A 9,281-nucleotide genomic window follows, 5' to 3' on the forward strand; every position below is an offset into this window, starting at 1 on the left:
TTTTGTCCCCTTTTTATTATTTTCTTTCTTTTTCTGTATACAATTTTTTTCTTTTCTTTCACTTTTATTTCCTTTTCTTTTCATCATTTTTTTTTCATTTCTTTTTTTTTCTTTTGTCAAACTATATACAAGAACATCAATGCACAAGGTCTATTCATTTAATCAATACATGAGTATGTACCCAATTCCTAAACATGAAAGTGTACTACCCCTTTTATCCCCTCCAATGTTCCCAAACCTCACCAACTTTGAATAATGAACACTCTCACTAGCCTAGGCTAATCAAAGATCCAAGTAAGGACTTTTCATTGGTTTTCTGCCTTGGGCTTGTAATGAGCTGAATTGAGAACAAGTTGGTTAAGCATAGGCTCAAAATTGGCTAACAATGGAGAGTAAAAGGTTGGCTATTTGGGTAAGTGGCTAATGAAGTAATGGCCTTGGTGCGCGAAATTGTGAACAATACTTTTTCACAACTCTCATAATCCCCGGTAATGGCTCCAAGAACGTGGAAGCTCAGTACCATGGCATTACACAACTTCGCACAACTAACCAGCAAGTGCACTGGGTCGTCCAAGTAATAAACCTTACGTGAGTAAGGGTCGATCCCACGAAGATTGTTAGTATTGAAGCAAGCTATGGTCATCTTGTAAATCTTAGTCAGGCAAACTCAAATGATAATGGTGATGAACGAAAATAACACAAGGATAAAGATAGAGATACTTATGTAATTCATTGGTAGGAACTTCAGATAAGCGCATGAAGATGCCTTCCCTTCCGTCTCTCTGCTTTCCTACTGTCTTCATCCAATCCTTCTTACTCCTTTCCATGGCAAGCTTAAGCAAGGGTTTCACCGTTGTCAGTGGCTACCTCCCATCCTCTCATTGGAACGATTCCTAATGCCCTGTCACGGCACGGCATTCCATCTGTCGGTTCTCAATCAGGCCGGAATAGAATCCAGTGATTCTTTTGCGTCTGTCACTAACGCCCCGCCCTCAGGAGTTTGAAGCACGTCACAGTCATTCAGTCATTGAATCCTACTCAGAATACCACAGACAAGGTTAGACCTTCCGGATTCTCTTGAATGCCGCCATCAGTTCTCGCCTATACCACGAAGACTCTGATCTCACGGAATGGTTGGCTCGGTTGTCAGGCGAGCACTCGGTTGTCAGGCGATCAACCATGCATCGTGCAATCAGGAATTCAAGAGATATTCACTATGGCCTTAGTTGCTTGTAGAACAAGAGTGGTTGTCAGTCACTTTGTTCATGGGTGAGAATGGTAATGGGCGTCAATCATCACCTTCATCAGATTGAAGAACAAGTGATATCTTGGATAAAGAACAAGCGGAATTGAATGGAAGAACAATAGTAATTGCATTAATACTCGAGGTACAGCAGAGCTCCACACCTTAATCTATGGTGTGTAGAAACTCCACCGTTGAAAATACATAAGCATAAGGTCTAGGCATGGCCGAATGGCCAGCCTCCCAAGGATCTAAGATAGCATACAAAATGAAGATAGCTACCAAAGTCCTCTAATACAATAGTAAAAGGTCCTACTTATAAGAACTAGTAGCCTAAGGTGTACAGAAATGAGTAAATGACATAAAAATCCTCTTCCGGGCCCACTTGGTGTGTGCTTGGGCTGAGCAATGAAGCAAATTTCGTGCAGAGACTCTTCTTGGAGTTAAACGCCAGCTTTAGTGCCAGTTTGGGCGTTTAACTCCCATTTGGGTGCCAGTTCCAGCGTTTAACGCTGGGATTTCTTGAGGTGACTTTGAACGCCGGTTTGGGCCATCAAATCTTGGACAAAGTATGGACTATCATATATTGCTGGAAAGCCCAGGATGTCTACTTTCCAACGCCGTTGAGAGCGCGCCAATTGGGCTTCTGTAGCTCCAGAAAATCCACTTCGAGTGCAGGGAGGTCAGAATCCAACAGCATCTGCAGTCCTTTTTGGTCTCTGAATCAGATTTTTGCTCAGGTCCCTCAATTTCAGCCAGAAAATACCTGAAATCACAGAAAAACACACAAACTCATAGTAAAGTCCAGAAAAGAGAATTTTAACTAAAAACTAATAAAAATATACTAAAAACTAACTATATCATACCAAAAACATACTAAAAACAATGCCAAAAAGTATACAAATTATCCGCTCATCACAACACTAAACTTAAATTGTTGCTTGTCCCCAAGCAACTGAAAATCAAATAAGATAAAAAGAAGAGAATATGCGATGAATTCCAAAAACATCTATGAAGATCAGTATTAGTTAGATGAGCGGGGCTTTTAGCTTTTTGCCTCTGAATAGTTTTGGCATCTCACTCTATCCTTTGAAATTCAGAATGGTTGGCTTCTTTAGGAACTCAGAATCCAGATAGTGTTAATGATTCTCCTAGTAGAGTATGATGATTCTTGAACATAGCTATTTATTGAGTCTTGGCTGTGGCCCAAAGCACTCTGTCTTCCAGTATTACCACCGGATACATACATGCCACAGACACATAATTGGGTGAACCTTTTCAGATTGTGACTCAGCTTTGCTAAAGTCCCCAATTAGAGGTGTCCAGGGTTCTTAAGCATACTCTTATTTGCCTTGGATCACAACTCTTTATTCTCTATTTTTTTCGTTTTTCTTTTTCTTTTTCTTTTTTTTTTTGATTTTTTTTTCGAATATAAATGCTTTTTCTTGCTTTAAGAATCATTTTAATGATTTTTCAGATCCTCAGTAACATGTCTCCTTTTTCATCATTCTTTCAAGAGCCAACATTCATAAACCACAAATTCAAGATATATATGCACTGTTTAAGCATACATTCAGAGAACAAAAATATTGCCACCACATCAAAATAATTAAACTGTTATAAAATTCAAAATTCATGCACTTCTTTTTCTTTTCAATTAAACACATTTTTATTCAAGAAAGGTGATGGATTCATAGGACATTCATAACTTTAAGGCATAGACACTAAGACACTAATGATCACAAGACACAAACATGGATAAACATAAGCATAAAATTCGAAAAACAGAAGAATAAAGAACAAGGAAATCAAAGAACGGGTCCACCTTAGTGATGGCGGCTCTTTCTTGCTCTTGAAGATCCTATGGAGTGCTTGAGCTCCTCAATGTCTCTTCCTTGTCTTTGTTGCTCCTCCCTCATGATTCTTTGATCCTCTCTAATCTCATGAAGGATGATGGAGTGTTCTTGATGCTCCACCCTTAATTGTCCCATGTTGGAACTCAACTCTCCTAGGGAGGTGTTTAGTTGCTCCCAATAGTTTTGTGGAGGAAAATTCATCCCTTGAGGAATCTCAGGGATCTCATGATGAGTGGGATCTCTTGTGTACTCCATCCTTTTCTTGGTGATGGGCTTGTCCTCATCAATGGGGATGTCTCCCTCTATGTCAACTCCAACTGAATAACAGAGGTGACAGATGAGATGAGGAAAGGCTAACCTTGCCAAGGTGGAGGTCTTGTCCGCCACCTTATAGAGTTCTTGGGCTATAACCTCATGAACCTCTATTTCTTCTCCAATCATGATGCTATGGATCATGATAGCCCGGTCTATGGTAACTTCGGACCGGTTGCTAGTGGGAATGATTGAGTGTTGTATGAACTCTAACCATCCTCTAGCCACGGGCTTGAGGTCATGCCTTCTCAATTGAACCGGCTTTCCTCTTGAATCTTGCTTCCATTGTGCGCCCTCTTCACATATGACTGTGAGGACTTGGTCCAACCTTTGATCAAAGTTGACCCTTCTAGTGTAAGGATGCTCATCTCCTTGCATCATAGGCAAGTTGAACGCCACCCTCACACTCTCCGGACTAAAATCCAAGTATTTCCCCCGAACCATAGTAAGATAATTCTTTGGATTCGGGTTCACACTTTGGTTATGGTTCTTGGTGATCCATGCATTGGCATAGAACTCTTGAACCATCAAGATTCCGACTTGTTGAATGGGGTTGGTAAGAACTTCCCAACCTCTTCTTCGGATCTCATGTCGGATTTCCGGATATTCACCCTTTTTGAGTGAAAAGGGGACCTCGGGGATCACCTTCTTCAAGGCCACAACTTCATAGAAGTGGTCTTGATGCACCCTTGAGATGAACCTATCCATCTCCCATGACTCGGAGGTGGAAGCTTTTGCCTTCCCTTTCCTCTTTCTAGAGGTTTCTCCGGCCTTGGATGCCATAATGGTTATGGAAAAACGAAAAAGCAACGCTTTTACCACACCAAACTTAAAATGTTTGCTCGTCCTCGAGCAAAAGAAGAAAGAAGGGAGTAGAAGAAGAAGAAATGAGGAAGAGGGAGATGGTGGTGTTTTCGGCCAAAGAGGGCGAGAAGTGGTGTAGTTCGGCCATTTTGGGTGGGTTTGGGAGGGAAAGTGGTTTGAATTTGAAGGGTGAGGTTGGTGGGGAGTTATGAAGGATGGATGTGAGTGGTGAAGAGGAAGATGGAATTTGATAGGTGAAGGGTTTTTGGGGAAGAGGTGTTGAGGTGATTGGTGAATGGGGAAGAAGAGAGAGAGTGATGGTAGGGTCCTGTGGGGTCCACAGATCCTGTGGTGTCAAGGAAAAGGCATCCTTGCACCAAATGGCATCAAAATCCACGTTTTGAGCCATTTCTGGCGTTAAACGCCGGGCTGATGCCCATTCCTGGCGTTTAACGCCAGGTTCTTGCCCTTTACTGGTGTTTAACACCAGTCTGGTGCCCCTTTCTGGCGTTAAACGCCCAGAATGGTGCCAGACTGGGCGTTAAACGCCCAACTGCTAGGCTGACTGGCGTTTAAACGCCAGCAGCATCTTCCTCCAGGGTGTGCTGTTTTTCTTCCTGTTTTTCATTTTGTTTTTGCTTTTTCATTGTTTTTGTGACTTCTTATGATCATCAACCTACAAAAAAAAATAAAATAACAAAAGAAAATAATTAATTATAAAACATTGGGTTGCCTCCCAACAAGCGCTTCTTTATTGTCATTAGCTTGACAGAGGACTCTCATGGAGCCTCAGAAATGTTCAGAACCGTGTTGGAACCACCCAACACCAAACTTAGAGTTTGAATGTGGGGGTTCAACACCAAACTTAGAGTTTCGTTGTGGCCTCCCAACACCAAACTTAGAGTTTGACTGTGGGGGCTCTGTTTGGCTCTGTTTTGAGAGAAGCTCTTCATGCTTCCTCTCCATGATGACAGAGGGATATCCTTGGGCCTTAAACACCAAGGATTCTTCATTCACTTGAATGATCAACTTTCCTCTGTCAACATCAATCACAGCCTTTGCTGTGGCTAGGAAGGGTCTGCCAAGGATGATGGATTCATCCATGCATTTCCCAGTCTCTAGGACTATGAAGTCAGTAGGGATGTAATGGTCTTCAACCTTCACCAGAACATCCTCTACAAGTCCATAGGCTTGTTTTCTTGAGTTGTCTGCCATCTCTAGTGAGATTTTTGCAGCTTGCACCTCAAAGATTCCTAATTTCTCCATTACAGAGAGGGGCATGAGGTTCACACTTGACCCTAAGTCACACAAGGCCTTCTTGAAGGTCATGGTGCCTATGGTACAAGGTATAGAAAACTTCCCAGGATCCTGCCTCTTTTGAGGCAAATGCTGCCTAGACAAGTTATCCAGTTCTTTGGTGAGCAAAGGGGTTCATCCTCCCAAGTCTCATTTCCAAATAACTTGTCATTTAGCTTCATGATTGCTCCAAGGTATTTAGCAACTTGCTCCTCAGTGACATACTCATCCTCTTCAGAGGAAGAATACTCATCAGAGCTCATGAATGGCAGAAGTAAGTCCAATGGAATCTCTATGGTCTCATCTTGAGCCTCAGATTCCCATGGTTCCTCATTGAGGAACTCATTGGAGGTCAGTGGGCGTCCAGTGAGGCCTTCTTCAGTGGCGTTCACTGCCTCTCCTTCCTCCCAGAATTCGGCCATATTGATGGCCTTGCACTCTCCTTTTGGATTTTCTTCAGTATTGCTTGGGAGAGTGCTTGGAGGAAGTTCAGTAATTTTCTTGCTCAGCTGACCCACTTGTCCTTCCAAATTCCTAATGGAAGATCTAGTTTCAGTCATGAAACTTTGAGTGGTTTTGGTTAGATCAGAGACCATGGTTGCCAAGTCAGAATTATTCTGCTTAGAACTCTCTGTCTGTTGCTGAGAAGATGATGGAAAAGGCTTGCTATTGCTAAACCTATTTCTTCCACCATTATTGTTATTGAAACCTTGTTGAGGTCTCTGTTGATCCTTCCATGAAAGATTTGGATGATTCCTCCATGAAGGATTGTAGGTGTTTCCATAGGATTCTCCTATGTAATTCACCTCTTCCATTGAAGGGTTCTCAGGATCATAAGCTTCTTCCTCAGATGAAGCTTCCTTAGTACTGCTTGGTGCATTTTGCATTCCAGACAGACTTTGAGAAATCATATTGACTTGTTGGGTCAATATTTTGTTCTGAGCCAATATGGCATTCAGAGTGTCAATCTCAAGAACTCCTTTCTTCTGACTAGTCCCATTGTTCACAGGATTTCTTTCAGAAGTGTACATGAATTGGTTATTTGCAACCATTTCAATCAGTTCTTGAGCTTCAGTAGGCGTCTTCTTCAGATGAAGAGATCCTCCAGAAGAGCTATCCAAAGACATCTTGGACAGTTCAGAGAGACCATCATAGAAAATACCTATGATGCTCCATTCAGAAAGCATATCAGTGGGACACTTTCTGATCAATTGTTTGTATCTTTCCCAAGCTTCATAGAGGGATTCTCCTTCCTTCTGTCTGAAGGTTTGGACTTCTACTCTAAGCTTACTCAATTTTGAGGTGGAAAGAACTTTGCCAAGAAGGCATTGACTAGCTTTTCCCAAGAGTCCAAGCTTTCTTTAGGTTGAGAATCCAACCATGTTCTAGCTCTGTCTCTTACAGCAAAAGGGAATAGCATCAGTCTGTAGACCTCAGGGTCAACCCCATTAGTCTTGACTGTGTCACAGATTTGCAAGAACTCAGCTAAAAACTGATGAGGATCTTCCAAAGGAAGTCCATGGAACTTGCAATTCTGTTGCATTAGAGAAACTAATTGAGGCTTAAGCTCAAAGTTGTTTGCTCCAATGGCAGGGATAGAGATGCTTCTCCCATAGAAGTCGGGAGTAGGTGCAGTAAAGTCACCCAGCACCTTCCTTGCATTGTTGGCATTGTTGTTGTTTTCGGCTGCCATTTGTTCCTCTTCCTTGAAGAGTTCGTTCAAGTGCTCTAAAGAGAGTTGTGCCTTGGCTTCTCTTAGCTTTCTCTTTAAGGTCCTTTCAGGTTCAGGATCAGCCTCAACAAGAATGCCTTTGTCTTTGCTCCTGCTCATAAGAAAGAGAAGAGAACAAGAAAATATGGAATCCTCTATGTCACAGTATAGAGATTCCTTGAGGTGTCAGAGGAAGAAAAATGGAAGACAGAGGTAGAAAATTCGAACTTATCAAAGAAGATGGAGTTCGAATTTGCATTAAGGAATAGTGTTAGTCCATAAATAGAAGGATGTGAGAAGGAGGGAAGTAATTTTCGAAAATTAAGTGAAAAATTTTGAAAACATTTTTGAAAAACATTACTTAATTTTCGAGATTGAAAATGGAAAAGAAATCAAGTGATTTTGGAAAAGATTTTGAAATTAGAAATCAAAAGGATTGATTGAAAACTATTTTGAAAAAGATGTGGTTAAGAAGATATGATTGATTTTAAAAAAATGTGATTGAGAAGATATGATTTGAAAAACATTTTAAAAAGATTTGATTTGAAAATAATTTGAAAAGATATGATTTTAAAGATTAATGACTTGCCTAACAAGAAAAGATATGATTCAAACATAAAACCTTCCTCAACAGAAAAGGCAAAAAATGTTCAATCAAATCATTAATTGTTAGTAAGTATCTTTGAAAAGGAAAGAAATTGATTTTGAAAACATTTGATTGAAAAAATATGATTTGAAAAAGATTTGATTTTGAAAAACTTTGAAAACTTAGAAAAAATTTGATTTGAAAACAAAATCTTCCCTTCTAGCCATCCTGGCGTTAAACGCCCAGAATGGTATCCATTCTGGCGTTTAACGCCCAAAATGCTACCCTTTTGGGCGTTAAACGCCCAACCAGGTACCCTGGCTGGCGTTTAAACGCCAGTCTGTCTTCTTCACTGGGCATTTTTGAATGCCCAGCTTTTTCTGTGTGATTCCTCTGCAGTATGTTCTGAATCTTCAATTCTCTGTATTATTGACTTGAAAAGACACAAATTAAAAATATTTTTGGATTTTTAATAATAAGGAAAAAAAATCAAAATGCAACTAGAATCAATTAACAATGCATGCTAGACACCAAACGTAGTAGTTTGTATACTACTGTCACTAACAAAATGAAAATGCATATGAGACACACAAGATACTCAAGTAAATAGAATTCAAAGATTAGAGCAAGTAAATCCTCAAGAACATCTTGAAGATCACCAAGATACATGAATGAATGCATGCAATTGACACCAAACTTAAGATGAACACTAGACTCAAACAAGAAATATTTTTGGATTTTATGATTTTGTAAATTTTTTTTTTGTGTTTTTCGAAAATTAAGTGAAAAAAGATATCAAAATTCTTAATGAGAATTCCAGGAATCAGTGCAATGCTAGTCTAAGACTCCGGTCCAGGAATTAGACATGGCTTCACAGCCAGCCAAGCTCTCAAAGAAAGCTTCGGTCCAAAACACTAGACATGACCAAAGGTCAGCCAAGCCTTAGCAGATCACTGCTCCAAAAGCAAGATTGATAAGAAATCAACAAGCTCTTGTGGTGATAAGTTGAAACCTCGGTCCAATGAAATTAGACATGGCTTCTCAGCCAGCCAGATTTCAACAAATCATCATGAAACTCTAGAATTCATCTTCAAGAATTTCGAAAAAAATAAACACCTAATCTAAGCAACAAGATGAACCGTCAGTTGTCCAGCCTGAACAATCCCGGGCAATAACACCAAAAACTTGATGTTGTTGCCGGATCTTGGCACTGATGTTACCAAAAGCTTGCTCAAAACTTGAACAATCCCCGGCAACGGTGCCAAAAACTTGGTGCGCGAAATTGTGAACAATACTTTTTCACAACTCTCATAATCCCCGGTAATGGCTCCAAGAACGTGAAGCTCAGTACCATGGCATTACACAACTTCGCACAACTAACCAGCAAGTGCACTGGGTCGTCCAAGTAATAAACCTTACGTGAGTAAGGGTCGATCCCACGGAGATTTTAGTATTGAAGCAAGCTATGGTCAT

At 40.5% G+C, this 9,281-nt stretch overlaps 1 non-coding gene across 1 annotated transcript; it reads left to right on the forward strand.

Moving 5' to 3' along the window:
* Nucleotides 1-6,692: 6,692 nt before the first annotated feature.
* LOC112718675 (small nucleolar RNA R71) lies at nt 6,693-6,800 on the forward strand. Its single transcript, XR_003161005.1, has one exon. It is a non-coding gene; the product is annotated as a small nucleolar RNA R71 (small nucleolar RNA).
* The last annotated feature ends 2,481 nt before the right edge of the window (nt 6,801-9,281 follow it).

This window comes from Arachis hypogaea, chromosome 10, assembly GCF_003086295.3.
Source record: "Arachis hypogaea cultivar Tifrunner chromosome 10, arahy.Tifrunner.gnm2.J5K5, whole genome shotgun sequence".
Classification (NCBI taxonomy): Eukaryota; Viridiplantae; Streptophyta; class Magnoliopsida; order Fabales; family Fabaceae; genus Arachis; species Arachis hypogaea.